This window comes from Staurois parvus, unplaced genomic scaffold (genome assembly GCF_062004578.1).
Source record: "Staurois parvus isolate SC_StPar_1 unplaced genomic scaffold, SC_StPar_1.0 ptg000287l, whole genome shotgun sequence".
Classification (NCBI taxonomy): domain Eukaryota; kingdom Metazoa; phylum Chordata; class Amphibia; order Anura; family Ranidae; genus Staurois; species Staurois parvus.
Genome location: NW_028318083.1, coordinates 21,754,185 through 21,780,497, shown reverse-complemented (window position 1 = coordinate 21,780,497; position 26,313 = coordinate 21,754,185). Strand labels below are relative to the sequence as shown.

Sequence of the window (26,313 nt, the reverse complement as noted above, 5' to 3'; positions counted from 1 at the left end):
GTCTACAAAGGCAAGTGAGTGCTCTATTCAAGAACGAGTTGTGCAGGACTGATAAATCTGCCTAATCACAAGTCCCCTACAAGCCTCCATCTAATACCATTGCCATAAGCTCTTGTCTCCACCACCATCAGGTCTTTTCCACCATCTCTTCCCATATCCCATATCTTCCCATATCCTGCTCCACCAACCATTTCTACCACCACCATCATCAGCTCCTAGCCCTCAATCATCAGCTTCCATTTCCCCAATTCCATCATTAGCTTTTGTTTTTTTTCCCGTTGAAGGGACTATGCATGTTGTAAGAAAATATGCTCAATCATGTGTATAAAAAAATTGGAACCATTTGTGAGCATCGTTTGATCACTTTCAATCACTATTCATGAGGTTATTTTGAAAAGTAAGTGATTGGACATAAAATGGAAACATTTCAGCTGTTTAAGAAGATGTAGCAAATGTGGTACATCTTATATTTTTTTCCATTCAATGATTCTGTGAAAATCTTTGTAATTACTAAAAATATGCATGGAGTTATTAAAAAGAAAATTCTCCCAAGCAATAGCAAAATTTAGGGAAAAAAAAGATGCAGTCAGTATTTATTTTTGCAGTCCGTTTGCATATACAGTATACTCCTCTGGCAGCATGGTGGAAAGTTGGACTACTGCTCTCACACACAATGCAGAGGCCTCAGTCTCCAGCAGCCTGATGCACCACCTGCACAACAGTACTGCTCAAGAAGTGTGAGTGCCGTTGGCTTAAACAGTGTACAAGGATGATGTGTCAGAGGAACATAGTCTGATGCTTCTTTAAAGAGGAGTATATATAAAGGTCTTTTAAAGAAACCTGCACAACCTCCTAAAGTTACTACCCAAAACAGTGAAAATAACTAAAGTGTACCTAAACCCAAGACTAAAAATGTATGTTGCCGCTTACCAGCAATGTCACCTTAGGTTGCTGCCTCCTAATTTAGAATACAGAGTACCTCCTCGTCTCCTTATCTGCATAATATAGGGGTAGGTACTCTATAGTTCAAAAATGAATCAGGAAGAGCTAATAACATTGTTTCAGATTTCGGTGCAGTTGAAGTAATTTCTGACAGGATCAACAGGTATTTCTTGCACTTATCAAACAGATAAAACAAAACATTTTTAATGGTATATTTAACAGACCAAACAGGAGAAACAAAGAGACGTCTGTTGTTAGGGTTTACATACTCTTTAAAATGACTATGAGTGCCAGATTATTCTGATGATGCAAAGATTTTGCCCTTTCATATAGTATGAAAGATTGTCCGTTCACTCCTGCCTCATACACGTTTCTATTAGCCAGAGATGCAGCCCATATCCAATGAAGGGCCAATAAGAATGTTTGGGAATCTGGAGGTAGAGGCAAGTTCCTATAAGGCAGGCCATTGGCCTTTTGATGGGGGAATCCCTCCCGTAGAGCTGTTGTATTCTCCTGGTAAGGGGAGGACTAGGAGCCATCCCTGCCAGGAGAATACAGTGATTACTGCTGGTGGTTTTAGCCGCTAGCAATAATCACATGCTAAAAATCCCACATGCTGGTTGTACCCAAATCGATTGATGGATCAACTTGGGTACAAACAGCCCATACATGGATCAAATCTTGGCTGATCCCTGCAGAACCTGACAAAATATGATCCATCTATGGCCAGTTTAAGACTAGCAAGTGTTGGAGCTTTTTCCAACTAGAATGGTCTAGGGCACTGAAACTCCTCTAGATAGTCTGTCCTTTATATATTGTGCCTATCATCAGCTTTTGTTTCTAAAGAGTCACCTAAATGTTAGCTTACTTTGTGTTACTTTTGTAATACAAAGCAGAAAAATTTATAGAATAGTCATTAATAATGTGAAGTCTAATTATTTATTTTTTTTGTGTATATATTTGTGGAAATGGTGTGAAGATAAACAATCCATTCCTGTGAGCTGTGAATTCCATGTTATCAATTTTTTTAAAAATACATTCACGGCTTGGTTATGCATTTATAATGAATGTCCCGCATTAAAGGATTAGTGAGATTATCCTAGTAACAATCTCTTTCTTTAGAATCTTGTTGTAAACATTATAAATTGTTATGCTACTTCCATCACACTATTTTATTAAAGTTGTTCTCGGACTTCATTACAATTTAAAAACATGTTTAAATTGGAAGACACTGTGCCCATGATGATCGTCGCTTTCATTCTTGATCTACTTACCCTATGGGGGATCACAGGAACAGCTGGCTAAGCAGAAAAGCTGACACTGGCCTTTGCATAGCTATAGACTATTCCTAGGAGTTTCCAAGGCATTCTCATGCAACACAAGAAACATCATTCCTCCAGTATGTTCTGGATCTGCCTCTGAGTCAGATGTACCTTTAAAGCTCTAGTGGCAACTTCATCAGAAAACAGCCAGCTGTACTAGAGTTGTGGGAAGATAATCTTAGAAAAGTTTAATTCACGTTGCATTTTTTGCTACCTACAGTTCTGTCCTGAGCAGGGGCGGACTGACCATTTGAGCACTCGGGCACTGCCCGAGGGCCCGGGGTCAGTAGGGGGCCCCATGAAATGCCTCTGGTACCTTTTTATATGCTTTTTTGGGTGTGCTTTGAGTGTGGGCAAGGACACAGGGGCCCCATAATCCCCTATTGCCCGGGGGCCCCATGAGTTGTCAGTCCGCCCCTGGTCCTGAGATCTACCTAAATTCAAAGGTTAGCTTGAGAAAGATGGAAGGGATGAATAAATTACTTTTAAATATTTCAGCCTACATACGTTTAGCTGTGGTAGACACTAATTAATGTATTTAGGGCTCATTTACACTTTACACACAATTGTGGGGAGCCATAAAACACATTGGTTGAGCCACATTTTTACTTCCCTTCAGCCACCACCCCTTTTGCTGCAGAGGCAGAGGCTGGGTGTGTACATATGCTGTAGCCCCAGCAGGAATTATACCTCCCGATGTGCCGGTATCACCCACTGAGCGTGACCCGTTCAGGGGAATAGGACCGTGCTGCAACTGCCCCACAACTGCACACAATTTGTGTGGTTGTCCAGTATTTAGGAGGTTTAACCACTTCTTGACAGTGCTATAACAGAATGATGGATACAGTGCAGTCGTCCAGTTCTGGGAGAGCGTCATATGGCATCCTCCCAGATCACGCCCCCCACTCGCCCCCAGCGGCGTGCACCCGGCACTGTCTGTGATCACTGTGTCCTTTGGCCACAGTTGATCACACATTACGGTAAAAGGCCAATCACAACGGCTTTTTGCCACGTGATCAGCTGTGTCCAATCACAGCTAATCACCATGTAAATACACTTGCTGGTTATTGGCAGTACTTTCCTCACGCTGTCACAGCATGAGGAAAGTACTGCATGGACACCCGGTAACTGTCAAAGGAGACATCTGCACTGATAATCAGGGCACTGATTATCAGTGCAGCCCCAAAAGAGCTCAACAGTGCTGCCTATCAGTGCCCTGCAGTGCTGCCCATCAGTGCCCAACAGTGCTGCCAATCTGTGCCCGTTAGTGCAGCCTATCAGTACCGCCAGTCGGTGCTGTTAGTCAGTGCTGCCAGTCAGTGCCCTTCAGTGCTACCTATTGGTGCCCAGCAGTGCCGCCTATCAGTCCCATCATTGCTGCCTATCAGTGCCCATCAGTGCTGCATATCAGTGCAGCAACATCAGTACTTCTTCATCAATGCCCACCAGTGCCGCCTCATCAGTGCTGCCTCATCAATGCTGCCTATCAGTGCCCATCAATGCTGCCTATTAGTGCAGCAACATCAGTACTTCCTCATCAATGCCAACCAGGGCACCTCATCAGTGCTGCCTCATCAGTGCATCATATCAGTGCTCATCAATGCTGCCAATCAGTGCCCATCAGTGCTGCCTGTCAATGCAGCCTCATCAACGCACATCAGTGAAGGAGAAAAATTACCTGTTTGCGAAATTTTATAATAGAAAGAAAAACTTTTTTTTTTCAAAAGTTTCACTCTTGTTCTGTTTATAGTGCAAAACATAAAAAACCCCAGTAGTGATTAAATACCACAAAAAGAAAGCTCTATTTGTGTGAAAAAAAGATAACAGTCATATGGGTACAGTGTTGCATGACCGTGCAATTGTCATTCAAAATGCGACAACACTAAAAGCTGAAAATTTGCCTGGGTAGGAAGGGAGTAAAAGTGCCCAATAGGCAAGTGGTTAAATGGCGATGGGGAAGCTATACAACATCTCCTCACCACCTGTCAAAGCCTCTCTGAAGAGAATGAAGAGACATCTGAATGTGGATCGCTCTTCAGAGACAAAGCAGATGTAAACAAGCCCTTAAAATGTATGTAGATTTTAATGAAGTTCTATTATTTGCTCCATTTGGGTATTTTAAATATAAAATTGAAAGTGTTTTGCTATCTGTTCAATAATTGTCTAAAACTACCCTTTGATCCTCCCAGAAATCCAATGAGCTCAGAATTTCCTGTAAAAAGATGACAATGCAATGCTTCTGCTGAACTGAAATTCCAAAGGATCTTTTCAATCCCGCCAGGTTCACACTGTGACCTCCAGAACTCAACCCCCCCCCCCGTGTTATGGTGATGAGGAGAGAGTGAGGTGTTCTGTATTGCTAACACATATCTCTCAACTTTCTGAGATAGGAAAGAGGGACATCTATTAGCAAAACATATGTAGCCAAGAGACACACCCCTGCCATATCCCTGTTACATTCAGAATTAATACACATTAAAATTGATTGGTTAAACCCACAACTACCCTGCCACTACTATTCCTTTATACTGGCTTTTGAAATTTGCAAAAACAGCAATTTGAAAATGGGATGAAAGGTTTAGCACTGTAAAACACTTTTTGATAGATAAATAGTGCATTTTATATACAGGTATACTAGGAATGCACTGATATCAGTGTCAATACCGAGTATTTTCACAAATACTCGTACTTGTGAAAATGCTTCCGATACCAGAAACCGATACTTTGCATTAATGCAAAGATAAGCATGCAATTTGAACAGGGATGCAAATTCTATCCAAATCGCATGCAATTTCCCCACTTCTCCTGTGTGAACCCAGGCTTGTCATAGCCTGAGATTACACAGGAGCAGTGCAGGAAACCTCCCTGCAGGAGTCCCATGCTGAGCGGATAGTGGGCATGTGGGGATGTATACTATGGAGGCAGATGCTCCATATTCTCAGCAGTAGGAGAGGATAGAAAGCAGCAGGGATTTGAAATCCCCACCACTTCCTCTCCTCTCCTTGCAGGGATGACAGTTCGGGCCAGAAGGCTTTTGATTGGTCAGCACCATCACATGGATGGTGCTGACCAATCATATGCTGTCTAGCCCATACTGTCATCGCTGCAAGGAGAGAAGAGAAAGCGGTGAGGATTTCAGATTCCCAGACCTGTGCTTTCTCTCCTCTCCTTGCAGGGATGACAGTACGGGCTAGACGGCATCTGATTGGTCACTGTCCACGTGAAGATGCTGACCAATCAAAAGCCCTCTAGCCTGAACTCTCATCTCTGCAAAGAGTGAAGAGAAAGAAGTGGAGATTTCAAATCCCCACTGCTTTCTCTTCTCTCCTACCACTGAGAATATGGAGTATCTGCCACCATAGTATACATCCCCACACGCCCACTCTCTGCTGTGGGGAACCTCCCTGCTCTGCTCCTGTGTGAACTCAGGCTATGACAACCTGGGTTCACACAGGAGCAGTGGAAAAACCGCATGCGATTTGGACAGGAATAACATTCCTGTTCAAATCACATGCTATTCTTTGCAGTGCAATTTGCGTCCATACATTTTATAAAGTGTCAATACTCTGTATCAGCGAGTACTTAACCGACAGTATCAATACTCGTACTCGCCGATAAAAAAAGGGTATAGGTGAATCTGTAAGGCAGGGACGTCAAACTGGTGGCCCTCCAGCTGTTGCGAAACTACAAGTCCCATCATGCCTCTGCCTTTTGGAGTCATGCTTGTAACTGTCAATCTTGCAATGCCTCATGGGACTTTTAGTTTGGCAACAGCTGGAGGGCCACCAGTTTGACACCAGTGCCATCAGACCAAAATGAGGGACAAATGAGGAAGAAAGAAAGAGGGACAGATTGACTTTGTTCCAAACCAGAGACAGTGTCTCCGAACCTGGGACAGTTGGGAACTATGCGAACAAACGTTCTTTACTAATTGAACAATGCTACTCCTCCATAGGCACAGTGCAGTGAGTGAATGCTGTCACTATGGGGGTTATTTACTAAATCTGCAACACTCAGAATCTGGTGCAGCTGTGCATGGTAGCCAATCAGCTTCTAACATCAGCTTGTTCAATTAAGCTTTGGCAATAAAATCTGGAAGTTGATTGGTTTCTATGCAGAGCTGCACCAGATTTTGCACCATGCAGTTTTGGTAAATAAAAGTTCGTATATCAGGAGGGGTGCTACTGGCAAAATTGCCAGATAAAAATTAGGAAAAAAAAATTGAAGCAGCTATCACATCTAATGACTAGTAAGATAAAAAATATTACATTTTTATTCTTTAGGTTTAGGTATACTCTGACTTGATTCTTATTAATGAACACTATAAAGATTATTAAATCAAATAATATGCTGTACCCATCTATCCTGCATTATGTAGGATATGTGCTAAAGGGGTAGCAATCAAGTTCATTCCTATAAGGCATTGGGGGCCTTTGTAATCCTCTGTTCTTACAATCTATGCTGATAAATAATACTCTGCTTTTTATAAGGAGGCATTACCTTTTTCTTTAATAAAAGCCTGAGGGTTCCATGTGCTTAGTGTGCCTAGTGTTCATCACATGCTGAGAGCTCTTGTTACTTCTTTTATATCTTTTGTCTTGGCAAAAAACTGATGCCCAGAGGTTTCGCTGTTAAGATCGTTTGTTTTCATGATTTTCTCCATCCCCTCTGTAAAAAATGAATTTGCTGAAGGTCTGTGTTAAAGATAATCTATACCGCAGGGCTGAAATATGTATCTATTGTGGGGAAAATGCTGCTTGAAATTCTTTGCAATGCTGGCCACATATGCAAGAGTTTAGGCATTTGGTTACATAATCCTTTCTGAAGGAAATAATAATAAGTTGATACTTTTTCTATAAAGAGATCCTTTTGCCTTACTTTGATGGCCCTTAAAATTACTGCACAATTTGTTATTTACACATTTTAGTTCCCATTATATAAATTTTTATCCATTTCTGTTTTGGTTATTATTCATCCACTAGATGCATTGCTGCTTCTTTCACAAGATTCTCTGTATGGCTCTGCTACCCTCTACTGTCTGAATTTGTATATGCCTGTAAATATATTATGTATGCACTTCCTGTCCATGGGTTATTGGCTTTGAAACCTTGAAAGGAGGAAGTGGAGAGACATAAGCTATAATATGGTAATTCCAAATGTCCCTTTTCATTAAAATAATACTTGAGGATTCTGACATGAAGGTCCTTATTCAGGTACTTCCTGATGTAGGGGGACAACATTCAGCCTCACAATGTAGACTCCAAGGAGTTGATTTACTAAGACTGGAGAGTGCAAAATCTGGTGTAGCTTAAGCACAGTCAAAGCTTAATTCAAGAAAATGAAGTTAGAAGCTGATTGGCTATGATGCACAGCTGTACCATAGTTTGCACTCTCGAGTTTTAGTAAATCAACTCCCAAGCGTCAGCTTCAACATACATTTTGAAGGCATGGTCTACTTTCATCACCATTGGTAAATAACATACAGCCAGTGGTAACACTTGTTGATATTATTGATTCAGTGACATAGTTTAGCTCACCTTTACATGAATATGATTCTCACTTAATTATTTAAAGTGGTTGTAAAGGCTCAAGGATTTTTGCCTTCATGCATTCTATGCATAAAGGTAAAAAACCTTCTCTGTGCAGCATCCCCCCCAGCCTTGCCCTAATACTCACTTAAGCCCCCTTTTTATTCAGCGATGTGCACAGGAGTCTTGGCTATCCTGTGACTCCCTCTCCTCGTTGGATGAGACAGCAGCAGGAGCCATTGGCTCCCACTACCATCAATCACAGCCCATGAACCAATGAGAAGATAAAGGGGCGGGACCAAGCCGTGGCTCTGTGTGTAAATGAACACATGGAGCAGCGTCTGGGGAGTGCACATGCTCTGGTGCCCCCATAGCATGCTGCTTGCCAGGAGCACTGGCGGGGGACCAAAGAAGAGGAGGTTTCGGGCTGCTCTGTGCAAAACCACTACACACAGCAGGTAAGTATGTTTGTCATTTTTTTTGTTAATTTAAGCCTTTAGAAGCACTTCACGTATGGAACATAACATTGTAGAGTGTTTCCAACCCATCTGAATTGAGCTTTATAGAATAATCCCACCCAGAATGGAGCTTTCATTGCCAAACTACCTCTAAACAAGATGATTATTTTAGTAAGCCTTTCTGTTTGTTACTTACATCCTGGGAGTCTTACCTGCTAACTATTGTTTTTAGCGAAGTAATATAGTGCCATCCATTAATCTAAGGCAGGGTTTCTCAACCAGGGTTCTACCAGAGGTTGTTAGGGGTTCCCTGAGCAATGAGCAATTCCTGCCTCTCAGATAGGTTCACACTGACACCAATGATCTTTTTAGCTATCTGTAAGGGGGGAATTCTTCCCAATGACCACAAGTGTAAGGAGCATTCTTCCCACTGACTATCACACTACTGTATCATGAGTTGTAGATATAATAATTTTTAGCAGGGATTCCCTGAGAATGGAAAGTTATTTCAAGGTTTCCTCTGTGTTGAAAATGTTGAGAAAGGCTGATCTAAGGTGTTCTTTGTGCAAATCCCTTTTTTTATTTGTGACAATTGCCCCAATCATTAGAAGAAACTTGCCTCAATCATTAGAAAATAGAGATCGGCAGAATGTGGTTGGCAGACAGAACAAATGATCAATCATATGTTTCTCTTATGGTGTGTTTTTGTGAATTGTTGTTTGACATTTGACTAAAATGATGAATATTCTATAAATGCACTTCCCCTCTACCCTATAGCAGAAATACTGCTACAGGGTGGCAGGGGTGCGCAAAATCACTGATCTATATACAGTACATGATTTTGCATTACCGTGTAGGGGACGTACGCGAGCCCTACCTGTGCAGTCATTTGCGGCCTCCGCTGTCAATCACCGGGTCATGGCCGGTGATTACTCGCCAGCACCCGATTATCGCCGAGTATTACCGACAGGGGAGAGACCAGAGGTGTATTCACCACAAGGCATTTTCTTAGGGCGGCATTTTTCAGAGGGGTGGCGGAAGAAGGGACAGAAGAAGGGACACACATGGCATGGGGACCAGGTGGGAATGCCCAGAGCTGTGAAGCTGTCTTTCTCTCTTGCCGAGTGGGTGGTGGGGGGAGGGGGGGTGGCGTGGTGGCAGGTGTATGGGGGCAGTAGAAGGCTCTCTTGGCTGGGGGGTTGATTGGTGGTGGTTGTTGTCAGTCTCTCTCCACAGGGGGTGCAGGGTGATGTGGTGTTGGTCGGTGTCAGGCTCTCTCTGCGCGGAGGGAGTTGGGCGGCCATTTTTGTGTTGCCTAGGGCAGCACAAAACCTAAATACACCACTGGGAGAGACCTGTGTATAAACAACACAGATCTCTCCCGTCAGCTCCTGCACACTGCTTTTTATGGCTCTGTGTAGCAGAGCTGTACAAAGTAGTGTGCTTACAGTGAAGCACACACACAGCCCCCATAGTAGAACAGCACAGTTAACCCTTTGATTGCCCCAGATGTTTAACCTTTCCTGCCTAGTGCCATTAGTAGAGTGTCAGTACTTTTTATTAGCACTGATCACTGTATTGGTGTCACTGGGGATGTCAGTGACACCAAGTCAGTTCCCCCCAGTATCAGAATGCCTGCCGCAGTCTCGTTATAAGTCGCTGATTGCTGCCGTTACTAGTAGAAAAGAAATTCTAGTATATATATATATATATATATATATATATATATATATATATCGCCATTTGTAAACGCTTTAACTTTCACCTAAGCCAATTAATTTACATGTATTGGGATTTTTTTAGCAAAGACGTGGCAGAATACATTTTGGCCTAAATTTATAAGGGCATTTGATTTTTAAAATTTTTTTACTGGACATGTTTAATAGCAAAAAGTCAAAAATATTGTTTTTTTTCTCAAAATTGTTGGTCTTTTTTTGTTTATAGCCAAAAAATAAAAAACACACAGGTGATCAAATACCAACAAGAGAAAGCTCTATTTGTGGGGAAAAAAGTACGCAAATTTCATTTCGTTGCAGCGTTACATGACCGCGCAATTGGCAGTTAAAGTAACGCAGCGCCGTATCACAAAAAATGGCCTGGTCAGGAAGGGGGGTAAATCCTCTGGAGGGCAAGTGGTTAAAATTCTAAAGGAATCCATGGTCCTTGCAATGTCCATGCTACACTGAGTCCAGCTGGTTCCTACTCTGTCCACAGCACACGTTATGCAGCTAGTCCTCACAATGGCCATGTCACATGTACTACTGGTCCCTACAATAACCACAGTACATACCGTCCACCAGGAATATACTGTAGATTTGAAAATTCCTTGCAAGCCAAGTAAAGTTAAACTGAATATGGTCGGTTGACACTTGGCTGTAGGTTACATCATTCACAATTGTGTAATCATTACAAATTACCCCAAGAGATGTATAAGCTCATTATGAACAGTTCAGTAACAGTTGTGGGACTCCCTATGGAGTGAGCAAAGAAAAAGAAAGGGTAATGTGTAGATTGAGGCAGATGGGAACATTCTAGTACTGTATGACTGCATGTAATCCACCATTATCATACAGTGTATTATGCAGTGTTTCACTTTCCCAGCTGCTTTCTGGGCTCTGCCATTGCTCAATGTCTATTATGTGCACTCCATTACAATAAATATTATGTTGACAAAACAAGCCATGCGAGAACCTATACAGTGTAAAAACATTATTATCATGCTAGACTAAATAGCCATAAAAGCTGGAGCTGCGTCTCGAGGGTCAGAAAGCCACTAGAGAAAGCAAAGGACATGATCACAGTTGTGATTTTTTTTCATCTTCCTTTCACTGTGCGCTCCCATTAATGCACTTATGTGGCTCAATTCCTTTATGAACTTTAACTTTTACATCCAGCACCTGTATGGACAAGGATTTTCAAGTTAGCACTCTACAGGGCTGGATCCAGCCTGTCCGTTGTGGGGGTGCATTAAAAAATTTCTCAGGGGGGCAGAGGATCAGAGGTTAGCAGGCCAGAGGACAGGGGTCACTGCTGGCAGGGCAGAGGACAGGGGCACAGCTCCTTCTCCCATCCCTGCACTGCACACAGCCTGGGCACAAGCAGCAGAGTTTCTCCTCCCCACACAAAGCATAACTAAGATCAGTATAATGTCAGTCAAGGACAGTTTAATGTCCGGCTAGGGCAGTATAGTGTCAAACTAGGGCTGAAAAGTATCAGATTAGGGTGGTATCAGGGACGGACTGACAACTCATGGGGCCCCCGGGCAATAGGGGATCATGGGGCCCCTGTGTCCTTGCCCACACTCAAAAAAGCCTATACAAAAGGTACCAGGGGCATTTCATGGGGCCCCCTACTGACCCCGGGCCCTCGGACAGTGCCCGAGTGCTCAAATGGTCAGTCCGCCCCTGGGTGGTACAGTGTCAGATTAGGGCACCATAGTGGCAGGTTAGGGCAGTATTGTGGCAGATTAGGGATGGCTTTGGGGGGACACAACTAAAATCTGGGGGGGGCATACGCCTCCCCAGCACCCCCCTAGATCCGGCCATGGCACTCTATGTTTATAATAGGAGTTGGTTAAGGGAATTGTATCCGCTAATACCTCCTACTACACTAGTAAGAGACAGCTAGTATCTGCTTGAGCTTGGGTTCACATATATGCAGTGCAATATACTGAATCTGATTCGCACAGGAACCGCACTGCATTGCTGTGCAAATCACATGCGATTTATGTGCAGTGCGATTGGAGCCATAATTTTGAATGGCTCTAATTGCACCGCACCTTCACCAAAAACGTGCAGGACCCTTTTTTTGGTCCGCACTAGAATCGGATTGCATGGGTATTCACACCTATGTGATCCGATTCTGCTTATCGCACCGTGTTTTGCGGACCGCTTTCGGGGTGTTGTTAACTTTATATACACACCCGCAGCGGTTCACATGAATGGGGTGCAATTCTGATGCGGTGCAGAAATTGCACTGAAAATGCTGCAAGGGATTTGCTGCAAGGGATTTGCAGCATGGCTCCAATCGCACTGCACATAAATCGCATGTGATTTGCACAGCAATGCAGTGCGGTTCCTGTGCGAATGCACTGCATCAGTGTGAACCAGGGCTGACTGTTATGGCCTGTGTTATCACTGTCTCTTTAGGTTGGAGGAGCTTGAGTGTCTCTGTGAATCATAGAGCTCTGATGACTGGGGTATGGGCTCCTGGAAAGGCTACCCTTGCCAAAAAGGCAGATGGAGAGACCAGATTAAGAATATTCACTGGTCCATCTGAAGCAATGATCATTGTATCCTGCAGGCAGATGCAAATTGGTTGATTTTTCTTTCGTTCAACCCACTGGTTGAAAAAAAAAAAATTAATCATGTATGACCGGCCTAAGAAGGTTTAACCAATTAAGGCAGTGTTCCCGAATCAAAGCAAACACAACTTTGGAATATCTGAAATTCTATTTGCATGTGAAATAATATACTAATTTCACAAGTAATTTGTGAAATTCGTATATAATATAAAACGTTGGCATTTTGATTAGAGTTGTCTCTCATGCACGTGGAAATGACTGCTTGTAGTTCAACCTATTTCAGTCCTGGGGTGCCTTCTGGGTTCTTCAAGATGCCTTGGAAAAATGCCTAAAAATTGCCACGAATTGCTCAAAAATTGTCAACAAACCAGCAAATGGATCAAGCCTGCCTTTTTTTTACACAGGTTTTTATTCTGCAGTACTACAATTTGGATGCCATGCAGTTCAGTCACTGGCATCTTAACAACCAATGTAGTCATTGGTTAATAGCTAGGATGTGGGTGCCTGTACATCATCCTTGTTTGCCCCTCTCTGTCAGCACTGGGGTCACGTTAGCTGAGCAAGGGAGAGAAACTGACATAAAGGAGAGAAAAGCTAGAAAACTAGTCAGTACCAGTTTGCAAATGTGGGGGAACAAATCACCTCTTATGTGGGGTGGCCCATGTGTATGAATGCTGCTGCAATATATAAAACTATTCATTTTGTTTTTTTATATTTTAGAATGGGGTTCCTTGAGCTTGTGCCTGATTTTAAAGTGTAGGACAGAAAAAAAAGGAGAAAAACACCCCAGACAATACAATATGTGAAAAAAATACATATTCTGAAACAATAGTGAAACAGTTAGTGAACTGCTGCTACGCTTCCCTGATCACCAGAAAATACAAGTGCACTGTACACTAAACGGTCATAAACAATAATAAATCAAATAAATACTGCTGCATACAAAATATGCATAAATTAATTGATATTATATAAGTCCACATTCATTTATTAAATAATTAAAAATCCAATAACCCTCCAACGGAAAGTGCATAGGTGTCCACAAATGCTTGACACAAAAGAAAAAAAAATCAGCCTCTTACCAGACACTTTGATCTCCAGTCAAGAGATCAACAAGCAGATTGTGTTCAGATCCCACACTGACACCCTAGGTAGCCATATCAAGGAGATGAACTGCAGGTTCACTTGAACAAATCCATCACATTCTCCAATCCCAGAGGACGCCATTTTTGGAGAAATGCGCGTTGGGCAGAGCTTTCTGTGACATAACCTTGTTCTGGCTGGTGGTCTGACACCGCAGGAATTTTAAATGCTTACACTGCCTTTATGCCTTATCTATGTAAGTGCAATGCTTTCATACATTTTTTGTTGGTTTACTGGGTCACACTATGAAGTTTTCTTCTTCTGTTTAAAACCTTTCCTTCCATGATGAATGTGATGGATTCTGATGGAAAATGTCGTGAGGGTGCAACTGGAAGTGAAAAAGATTTTCCCAAAAGTAAGGTGAATTCCCATCATAGACAATTGCCACTAGGTCTTTCTCCCAATTGGAATATTTCTTCCCTCTCATGACAAGTCTAAAATGTAGGATTTCCAGATACTTTCTGTCTCGGTGGTCACCAGGACATAAAGAGGGGGAATCTCTGCAGCTGGGACACAGACTGCAATACAATCTTAACAGAGGTCCTAACCCTACTTAACTCTATCCAAAACTGAAAAGTTTTGCTATTATTTTCACTTTAAGTGAATCTGTCAATTTTCTTATCTCTAACACTAATGTAAAGCAAATAGGAAGGTGAAAAAGTCCATGTTGCTCAATGCAACCAATGATGCAACTACAGCCTAGAAAATAAAGGACATATTTAACTGTTGTTTTGTGGATATCAAACTCCACTACACTTCTCCACCTCCAGTATTTATACACATGCTCAATGGCAACTGTGTGGAGTGAAATGGAATTAGTCAATTTAAAGCATTAATGTAATGAGAGTAACATAATGGGAGGAGGTGTTCATCCCCCTAGCACAGCAATTTTCTGATGTGTACATGGAATCTATTCTATCCTTCTGTAGCCTGCTGCACATCTTGTCAATATGCAACAAGTGCGTACACCAGGGGTAAGCAACCTTTTGAGCATGGTGTGCCGAAAAATGTTTATGAAGAAACTGAGAGTGCCAGTTATATAAAAAATGTCAACTTTACACACTCAATCACAAAAAGGAATTTTTATCCAGTAAATGCTGTAAACTATTTGAATAATAGTAAGAAAACATTGAGCTTTCAAGGATGGTAAATGGTAACTTACCCTTTTTTTTAGAACACATGTGCTATGAGGCAAGTATGGTAAAGTTGAAATTAATATGTCAACCGAGGACTTCTGTGAAATGCACAGTTGGAAATGAAGTATGAGGTGATAGTGGCCACACAAATAAAGTTCTCTCAGATCAAACCCAATCTCTGTACCTTCAGATCCTAAATCAGCCCTGATTCCTGTACCTTCACACCTCAGAACATCTCAATTCCTGTACCAATAGACCTCAGATCATCCCCATTCCTGCACCAATAGACCTCAGATCAGCCCCAATTTCTGCACCTCTACACCTCAGATCACCCCAATACCTGCACTTCATACCCCAGATCAGCCTGGGTTCCCGCACCTTCATACCTCAAATTAGCCCAATTTCTGCACCTTCACACCTCCGATCAGCCTGCAATTTTGCACCCCAGGTCAGGCCCAATTCATGTTTCTCCAGGCCTCAGATAAACTTCAGTTTTTGCACTTTCACGCCCCAGATCAATTCCTGCACCTTCACAACTTAGGACACTCCAATTCCTGCATTTTCACACCCCAGACAGCCTCAACTCCTATTTCTTCAGGCCTCAGCTCAGCCCCAATTCCTTCATCTTTACACATCAGATTAGCTTCAATTCCTTCACTTTTACACCTCAGATCACCCCAATTCCTGCATCTCAAAACCTCATATCAGCTCCAGTTCCTGCATCTCCGGGCCTCAGATCAGCATCAATTCCTGCAGCTTCACATCTCAGCTCACACCAATGCCTGCACCTTCACCCATCTGTACATGTCTGTACATGTCTCCGATCAGCCTGCACTTTTACACCCCAGATCACCCCAATTCCTGTACTTTTACACACCAGATCAGCCCCATTTCCTGCACCTTCACACCCAGATTGGCCCTAAAACCCTGCTCCTTCACACCTTAGATCAGCCACAATTTCTGCACCTTCACACCTCAGCTCACCCCAATTACTGCAACTTCACACCATAGTCCCCAGCGATATCTCCTGTGCCTTCAGGTTTAAAATAAGCCCCAATTCCTGAACCCCTAAAACTCTGATCACAATTTCTGCACCTTCACACCTCAAATCACCCCAATTCCTGCACCTTCCAACTTCAGATCACCCCAGTTCCTGCACCTCCAGACCTCAGATCAACCCCAATTCCTGCAACTCCAGACCTCAGATCAGCCCCATATCCTGCACCTTCACACCTCAGATCATCCCAATCCCTGCACCTTTACACCTCAGATCACCCCAATTCCTGCACCTTCACACCTCAGATCAGTCCCAATTTCTGCACTTTCACATCTCAGTTCAGTCCCAATATCTGCACCTTCACACTTCAGGTTACCCCAATTTGTGCACCTCTGGACCTCAGTTCACCCCAATTCCAGTATTTTCACACCTTAGATAATGCACATACCTGTATCTTTACACCTCTGATCATCTTCAATTCCTGCACCCTTACAGCTCATATCACCCCAATTACTGCACCTTCACACTTCAGCTCACCCCAAATCCTACACCTTCGCACCTCAGATCAGCCCCAATTCCTGCACGTTCACACCTCAGCTCACCCCAATTCCTGCAACTTCACACCTCATTCTACAGGGACAATTCCTGTGCCTTCAGGCCTCAGAGCAGCCCCAATTCCTGCACATCACACCTCAGATCAGCCCCAATCCCTGCACCTACAGGCCTCAGATCATCCCCAATTCCTGCACATCACACCTCAGATCAGCCCCAATCCCTGCACCTCCAGGCCTCAGATCAGCCCCAATTCCTGCACGTTCACACCTCAGCTCACCCCAATTCCTGCAACTTCACACCTCATTCTACAGGGACAATTCCTGTGCCTTCAGGCCTCAGTGCAGCCCCAATTCCTGCACATCACACCTCAGATCAGCCCCAATCCCTGCACCTCCAGGCCTCAGATCATCCCGAATTTCTGCACCTTCACACCCCATTCTCCAACAACAATTCCTGTGCCTGCAGGCCTCAGAGCAACCCCAATTCCTGCACATCACACCTCAGATCAGCCCCAATCCCTGCACCTCCAAGCCTCATATCACCCCCAATTTCTGCACCTTCATACCTCATTCAAGTGATATTTTGTGAATTGTTCAGCGAAACGTTCCACAAAGTAATAGCATACCAATCGGGAACAATCCGCACGTTTCGGTATATTACTATCTATGTAGTGTAAAAACTGTGGGAGGAGTTAGGGTGGTAAATTTGGCTAATAAGAATATATATGTGAGATAACAGTAAGTGGTCTTGCCATGCAAGAACACTTAATTACCCTTTCAAAGTAACAAGCAGCCTGGGGAATCTGACTTGACACAGCTTCAGTGTGCATCGCAGGAACCGACAACAGTGGGAATAGAAGTGGGCGGGCACCAGCCATGCTGCTTCTTCTGTATACAGCCGCTGGCCAGCTTTGTTTGGGAGATGGGTGTCCCAGGACTCCCCTTGGGTGCCGTCCTTGATGCTGTTGTGTGCCACCACTGGCACTAGGTTGCCTACCCCTGGTTGAAGCTCTAACTAATGATCCTTTATTCACTGGGTAGAGTTTGGTATAAACCCTCCCTCAGAAAGTTCAGGCCATTTTAGCTTTGGACCCAACACCCTTTCTTTTGGAATTTAATAAGACTGAAGCATTACTGTAAAATACAAATTATAATGTTAAAGTAGATGGAAACACTAACTGAACTGCGTTTAGTTTGCTAAAGCACTGTTGGGTTGATTAAGGCTCCGTTCACGCTAGGTTTTCTCAAATTGCATGCGGAATCACTGCGATCCTGCCTGTGATTTGAAAACGTGCTGTAAAAGTGTGAAAACGCACGGAAAAATGTGCTGCGATTGTGGTAGAAACACCTTACATTTTTCAGGTGCCATTGAAATGAATGGCATCTGAAAACGCGATCACACGTTTTCAGCCTTTTACAGGACATTTTCAAATCGGCAATTCCGCTTGTGATTTGAAAAAACCTAGTGTGAATGAAGCCTTGAGCATTTTTCAGCTCAAAGCTCAACACTCAGGAACTCTCAACAAGTAAAATCCTATTATTTCCAATGGCCCCTGTTCACACTTGAGTGTTCTGTCGCCTGTAGCAAAATGCCTGTTGCTCAAAAAAGTATTTCCACTGCTTTTCAGGCAGATCTACGCATTTTGTCCCCATAGACTTGAATGGAAAACGCCTGAATAGTGGGAATGAGCATATTTTCAAGCATTTTTTCTGGCGTTTTCAGCTCAAACAGCAGCTAATTTCTAATTCTATTGGCCTCAGAAAAACTGCCTAAATGAAAAAATGCCTGAAAAATGCCTATAATTGCAAATCTGCTAGAAAAAAATGCTCAAAAACGACTGAAAAAAACACTTGAAAAAATGCCTGAAAAACTCTCAGCTCAGTGTGAATGGAGCCTAAGCCTATGCCTGTGCAATGTATGTCAGTATGACTGATTTTAATCTCCATTGGGAAAGCTTGTGACAGGGTGACAACACTGGAACATAGTTGGGAGATGGGGCAGTCTGTTGTCACTCTATAACAGGAAGTATCTGAAAAAGGACTTGACAGGATCACCAAGTATTATTTTATTGAAAGCTTTTAATATTCTATGTTAAAACATTGAAAATTACACTTAGGGCTCATGTACACTACAGCTACTAAACTCACGTTTAGGAGCTGTTCAGCATTTTTTTCAGCAGCTCCTGAACTCACCCTAATGTTTTCCTATGTGTTCATGTACACATCTTTGTTTACAGGCAGTTGAGTTTAAAGTCATTTTTTTGAACACAACAAACTTGCGTTCAGACGTCAATTTTATCAGCGTTTCAAATGAGAAACGCTTGTAAAAGTGGCAAATCACGTTTATAAGCGTTTGCATTTGAAATTTTTTTTTTAACTCTTACAGTTCCCAATGCTGTCCAGAGCCTTTTTCATCATGAAAAATGTATGCAAAGAGTTTTCAAGGTGCTCAGATGGACAAAACACTGAAAACAGGATGTTCCTACCAAGCTTGTCACACATTGTAATGAACAATTCACACCTCAGACCTCTCCCACCCTTGGAAACAAAAGATATGTTAATGCATTTCACACCTCAAATTCCTCATGAAGACCCCCTGCCAGGTGACCTTAATGACTCACTCCAGCAGACACCTTTCCCACCCTTGGAAACAAAAGAAATGTTAATGAGCAACTCACACCTAATTATCTCAACACATACTGCTGTCTCTGCTTCTACTCTCTGTATTTCTCTGAAATAGTTAATGATTTACCACGTTTCAGTACATTCTAGGCATTTGGGAGGTTCTCCTGTGCTTATCTTTAAAAAACGCTTCTAAATGCAAACACATAAAAATGCATAATCGCACATAAACGCCTTATGCAAACGCTACTAAACAGACATTTTTTAACCTACGTTTTCCAGCAGTCAGTTTCCATCGTTCAGAAACGTCCTGTGTACATGCGGCCAGGGGCGGACTGACAACTCATGGGGCCCCCGGGCAATAGGGGATCATGGGGCCCCTGTGTCCTCGACCATACCCAAAAAAGCTTATGAAAAAGCCAATAAAAGGTACCAGGGGCATCTCATGGGGCCTACAAAAAGGGGGATTTGTGAAAAGAGATTCACAGAAAAGCGGCTACATAGTGAACAGAACGTGACACTCAGAAAAATTTCCAAAAATGATGCTTTATTACACATATATAAATATGACATATGGGCAATCGCCCTGGTTTACCATCACCACAGTATGAGACAATACACACAGACCTAAAACCATATAAAATGACACCAAAACTGGTCTGAATGCATGTGCAGCAGAAAAAATGACTACAAGAGTCTAATGTCCCTGTAGCACAGACACATAGGTGAACACTTCCCAAAGGAGGTGTATCCAAAAATTATACCATAGGCATACCATAATATAAGATATAATAGATTAAGCTATTACCATGATGGTAAATCCCAATCAGGGAATCCAAAAATTATACTATGGATATGAATATCACATGTATGCAATGCAGCAAGCACAATATGCGTCAAAAAGAGAACATCAAGCCTCAGGCCTGTATGAAGGAAGACATAAATGTCAAAAATATAGTGCAATACATTCCTGTGCCGGCACAAGTGGTTGGGGCCTATTCATCTGTAATATAAACAGCTGTTTCCTAGAGCTCTTGAATGAGAATATGCCCCATTAATTCCCAGGATGGAAGAAAAGATGCACAAAGCAGCACTCTGCTTGAAATGGTTTCTTCACCACTATATGTGGACTACACACCACTTTTCGTAGGAACAACAAGACACATCCCAATAGATCTTCTGCCTGTTGAAATATATGTGGTATATCTTGTTTCCTATACAAAGCACCATGATGTCCCCATCCTGTAGTGAAACAAACAATATGTGGGAAGTCACTGACAGAGCTTACACTCTATATAGGATATATAGGTCATATAGATCACAGAGGACCATATATCTAATGTCCTGTAACAGTCCTATGTCAGATACGTCACTTCCGGTCATGCGCACTAGGTGGAACGCACGCTGACCCATAAGGAGGAAGCCATCTTCACATGCCATGAGGCAAGCTTAAGCAGCACAAGCGCCAAGAAGGGGCTGGAACCCGCGGTATATCGGCGGATGTCAGCGGTGGTTCCTTGGCCTCTTTGGCCCTGTATGGCAGTACCTATGAAGGACTTCTCTTTCATTCCTATTATCCACAGCACAGGTGGTGAGTGGACTGTTACAGGACATTAGATATATGGTCCTCTGTGATCTATATGACCTATATATCCTATATAGAGTGTAAGCTCTGTCAGTGACTTCCCACATATTGTTTGTTTCACTACAGGATGGGGACATCATGGTGCTTTGTATAGGAAACAAGATATACCACATATATTTCAACAGGCAGAAGATCTATTGGGATGTGTCTTGTTGTTCCTACGAAAAGTGGTGTGTAGTCCACATATAGTGGTGAAGAAACCATTTCAAGCAGAGTGCTGCTTTGTGCATCTTTTCTTCCATCCTGGGAATTAATGGGGCATATTCTCATTCAAGAGCTCTAGGAAACAGCTGTTTATATTACAGATGAATGGGCCCCAACCACTTGTGCCGGCACAGGAATGTATTGCACTATATTTTTGACATTTATGTCTTCCTTCATACAGGCCTGAGGCTTGATGTTCTCTTTTTGACGCATATTGTGCTTGCTGCATTGCATACATGTGATATTCATATCCATAGTATAATTTTTGGATTCCCTGATTGGGATTTACCATCATGGTAATAGCTTAATCTATTATATCTTATATTATGGTATGCCTATGGTATAATTTTTGGATACACCTCCTTTGGGAAGTGTTCACCTATGTGTCTGTGCTACAGGGACATTAGACTCTTGTAGTCATTTTTTCTGCTGCACATGCATTCAGACCAGTTTTGGTGTCATTTTATATGGTTTTAGGTCTGTGTGTATTGTCTCATACTGTGGTGATGGTAAACCAGGGCGATTGCCCATATGTCATATTTATATATGTGTAATAAAGCATCATTTTTGGAAATTTTTCTGAGTGTCACGTTCTGTTCACTATGTAGCCGCTTTTCTGTGAATCTCTTTTCACAAATCCCCCTTTTTGTATGCCTCTTTTGGCTACTGAATGGAGACCAAATATTGGGTGACACGATAATTTATTTAACAACCTCTTAATAACTATCTTTAGCATGCATCTCATGGGGCCCCCTACTGACCTCGGGCCCTCGGGCAGCACCTGAGTGCCCAAATGGTCAGTCCGCCCCTGCATGGGGCTTTAACATTACTCTAAAGTGGACCTTCACTTGTAAAATGGACTTCCTCTGATATGTCTGCCCCCTCCCTCTTAGTGGTTATTTTTTTCAGTTTGGCTGTCTATATACCTTTATTTTGATTGTGCTGCTACTTTTTTCTAATTTGTCACCTAGGTAAGGATGATGTAAACATCGGCCCTCACTGCCTCCTGGGATGTCCGCGTCACACATCCCAGGAAGCAGTGTTTGACTTGGAGACAAAGTATCATGGGACCTGGATGATTTGTGGGGTCATGCGCATGGGTAAACACTGCAGGTCTACCAGGTCCCAAATACATGGCGGACCTGCAGTGTGTCTGCATATATACGCAAAATCCCATGTGTAAGCACAGACACCCCACAGTTCTCTGCTAGGCTCCAAATATCTGTCAGAGATCTACAGCACATTTGCGCATGTGCAAACAGAAATTTCAAGATGGTGACATTCTAGGAGAGGGATGCATGGAAAATTCAGTAGCAAGAAAGACAATACTGGACATCATGAACTGGAGGGTATGCCTTTTTTTTTTTTAATTTTCAGACAGGGACAACGGTAACTTGGCCAAATTTTTTTTCGCTTTTTAAGAGTATAGGATATTTGAATGGGGTTTTACATATATTTTAATTATCAGATTTAGCTGCCAGGCACATACACAAAGCTCACAGGCACTAGAAATTAATTTTTCTGTTTACTGTTACAATATAGTGCCCCCAATCTTTCCTGTGCCCTGTTCTCTCCGTATGCTTCTATGTTTGACACTTGCCGATTCCCATTTCAGTAAATGGAAAAAAAGTGTTGAGGACTGATTATGCACAGCAGGAGTAACACATCACACCTCGGTGTGTTACGATACTGTGTGTTGCATCTGTATCCAAGCAAAATTCTCATCTAATCTGTAGAGATTTCATTTACACAACAAGAGTTATGAGACATGCTCTATATAGGGACTATCACAGATGTGGCTGTTTTTTCACTTGCTAATTCCCTCTGCTCCTTGTAAGAAAACAGCAGCAAATGTCATCCTGCCTTTCTACTCTTAGAAAATAAGATTTGTGGGTTATTTAAGAAAGCACTGCAAATAGCAAATGCACTCTACATCATGATAACCAAGATGCTTTCTTTCATGACTTTATTACAGTGAGAGCAAATGGAGATGGATTAAAAATGCTCCTCTTGACTTCAAGGAACAAAAGTAAGACACTGTTTTCATATTATTAAATGACAAGTATTAGCTGCTACAAATCATAACTGATCATAATACATTTAAGTGATTGAAAATCCTCATGTTGTAAAACAATCAATTTAGTTTAAAATAGAAAAGGAAAATGAAAGGCAAAACCTTTGTGCTTAGATATAAAAAAAAATGATACGTACCTTTTTTCCCCTTTTTTATAAGTGATCACATTCCATCTGTTCTCAGCTGCATAAAGGCTAGGGGAGAATAAACAGCAGCACACTAAACCTTCTAGCGAAAGTCTGTGCAGGGGGGAGGGGTGTCAGGACAAGTCTCATCACTGGAGCAGAGCAGGCTGAGTTCCCAGCATAGCTAGAGAACTGACCAGAGTGTCTTATCCTGCCTAGTGTAGTCAGCAAGGCCATCTTTAATTATGATTGGACCCTGGGCAAACATTTTCCCCTTGCAATTTCGCTCTCCCAAAAAACAAACACACACATAGTCTTATCTAAAAAAAACTTTAATAATGTAAACAAAAAGAACTGGACCATACTCACTGATTGGTCCAGGCTCATTGATTGGTTGCTAGAGGTTACTGTGCATCATTACCGCTCACTGATTTGTTGCCAGAGGTTACTGCACATCCTTAACGCTCACTGATTGGTTGCTAGAGGTTACTGTGCATCATTACTGCTCACTGATTGGTTTGCTAGAGGTTACTGCACATTATTACTGCTCACTGATTGGTTACTAGAGGTTACTGCATATTCTTACCGCTCACTGACTGGTTGCTAGAGGTTACTGCACATTATTACTGCTCACTGGTTGCTAGAGGTTCCCAAACATCATTACTGATAATCCATTGGTTGCTAGAGGTTACTGCACATCATTACCACTCACTGGTTGCTAAAGGTTACTGCACATTATTACTGATCACTGATTGGTTACTAGAAGTTACTGCATATTCTTACCACTCACTGATTAGTTGCTAGAGGTTACTGCACATTATTACTGCTCACTGGTTGCTAGAGGTTCCCAAACATCATTACTGATCATCCATTGATTGGTAGAGGTTACTGCACATCATTACCACTCACTGATTGGTTGCTAGAGGTTACTGCACTTTATTACCGCTCACTGATTGGCTGTAACTCACAGTCCCTCCCTCTGCAAGCTGCTCCAGTCCTGCTGCTGCTTTATTACTCTCCCCCCCACTATTGACAGGAAAAGGATGAGGGAGTAGAATATACACATAAGGCCCGCTCTGTGTGCCTTTGATCTCCATGCTGCTAACCTGTCCTGCCGCTCCTGACAGACGGAGAAGCGGGATGAGCAGGCTCCAGCACATGCAGCCCACAGTTGTGCCTCTCCCCTGTCACAAAGTGGCCCCTTGTATTATCTCGGCTGAGAGAGCAAGGGGGGGGGGATCAGCTGCACCCGCTACACAAGGAAAACTGCGGGCAGTCCAGGGCTCAAGGGTCAGCTGCTTTGGGCCCCACAACAATGACTGGGCCCGGGGCAGCTGCCCCTTTTGCCCTGCATTAATGATGGCCCTGGTAGTCAGTTTTTAAGAGTAAAGCATGGAGACTGTGAGGAACACCAGGGATTTCCCACAAAGAAAGCAATACAAAGAGAACAGGGTACTTTTTCATATAAGTACATGGTAGATCAGGTACATATTAGGAATATGTAATGATGAGTTTACATACAGTATTCTTGAAAATTCACATGGTTGTCATTTTATTGTTATACAAATATTTTACAAAATATAACATTGCTGGTTGACTGCACTTGACAAGGTGGACAAATCAGTCTTATCAGTTCAGTTACTTTAGGCAGGTTAGCTTTTAAATCATGATAATGTCCAATAAGTCTAATACAACATGTGGACCTGCTGTGGAGTTCACTTACCTGATGGCCATGAAAATTGCTGAAAATCATTCCGATCATTATCACCCTGTGTAATATGAAGCTTTAAACTTTAAAGCATACCTATCACGAGAGAAGTACGGGGCTGCCATTGCTGACCTCAATTTGAACATGCTACTTAATGCACTGCTATGCTGACCCTTCAATATTTACTGATTTGCAGGTCAGATGTTGGAGAAAAGTCATCAGTCTACATCTGCAAACTTGTTGTGGATCATTAAGCATGACAGCCGGGCATTTAGCATTTTCAGAGGAAACGGTCATCAACAGCTTGCCTTGGTGTTTCTCTCCTGACAGGTCAATAGCTTTTGCATACATTGCAGTGATGCTTTCCTTTCAGCACCACATCAGGTCACAAGTATCCCTCCTTATCTCACCAAACAGGAGGATTTTTTTTAAATGACAGGTTATTACATTTACAGGCACAGAACAATGACTATTGTGACTTTCTGTTAGGTTTATTGCACAAGCACAGTGACATACATCTGGCATTGCAATTCATATAAACCTCCCTTTGTGTACATCATAATGAATGCAATAATCATTCAGGGAGTGTGGCGGCAGCAAGAATACAGAGCTTCCTTTGTTCAAGGTAGTATTAAGAACCTCTAAAAGGAGTCTTTTCTAAATTCCAATTTCTATAAACAGCTTACATCCCAGGAGCACAAGTAATAACCATCTCTACACAATATTAACACCTTTACACCATTACCAGAGTATACGTCCTTGTTATTGCATATCTATCACTGACACCTGGACAGCTTGGCCCTCTGTTAATGCAAATTCAAGACTGAACTGATCAATATTTCCTAACAGATGAATGTTTGTGTACTATGGCAGGTGACAGTTCCATCTGATCTGATTCATAAACCTGCCTGCACTGAGCTATTCTCTCTATATAATGCATACCAGGGCTGCAGCAAGAGATGCTTGCAATGACAAAGATTGTATTGACAGGGAACCACTTACTTGTAGCCGGTATGCAGCGGTAATAAGGTACCACAATAGAGCGCGCTAAAAAAAAGCTACAGGTATTAACATAAAAGGTTATTTTACCTGGGGCAGCGGCAGGATAATTGCACACAGATGCCTCTGCTCCTCCTTTTCTCCCTGTGTTGTCCCCATCAGCATCTGAGAAGTGAAGCTTTGTTAGTACTACATAGCAGACTGGGCAGCTCCTGTCACTATAGCAACAGACCGCCTAAAGACTCACTCTCTCTGCTGCTCTGAGCTGGTACAGCAGCTTTACCCCCTCCCGAGTTCATTCAAGAATTCCCATTGAGTAAGGATTGGAGGCTGCAGGAGGAGCTAGCATCATGGATGCAGCACTCATTGGTCCCAACCTGCACGACTTCTGCGTGATGATGCCAGAAATAGGATTCATTGGCAAGCTCTTCCATCCAATAAAAGCTAGGTTGCATCTTGCATGCTAGGTGACATATAACATGATACTGCAAAGCTCTAGTAAAGTTGTACATTGACCATGTGTTTTGCAGTCATGCTGATAAATAACTTCATT

At 42.6% G+C, this 26,313-nt stretch overlaps 1 protein-coding gene across 1 annotated transcript in view; it reads right to left on the bottom strand.

Moving 5' to 3' along the window:
* The window catches only part of RNF182 (ring finger protein 182), a 75,422-nt gene extending 49,399 nt beyond the window's left edge, over positions 1–26,023 (bottom strand). Inside the window, exon 1 of the mRNA XM_089682297.1 lies at positions 25,851–26,023. The gene's annotated coding sequence lies outside the window, so the exon portion shown is untranslated. The remainder of the gene's footprint in view (positions 1–25,850) is intronic.
* Positions 26,024–26,313: the final 290 nt, after the last annotated feature.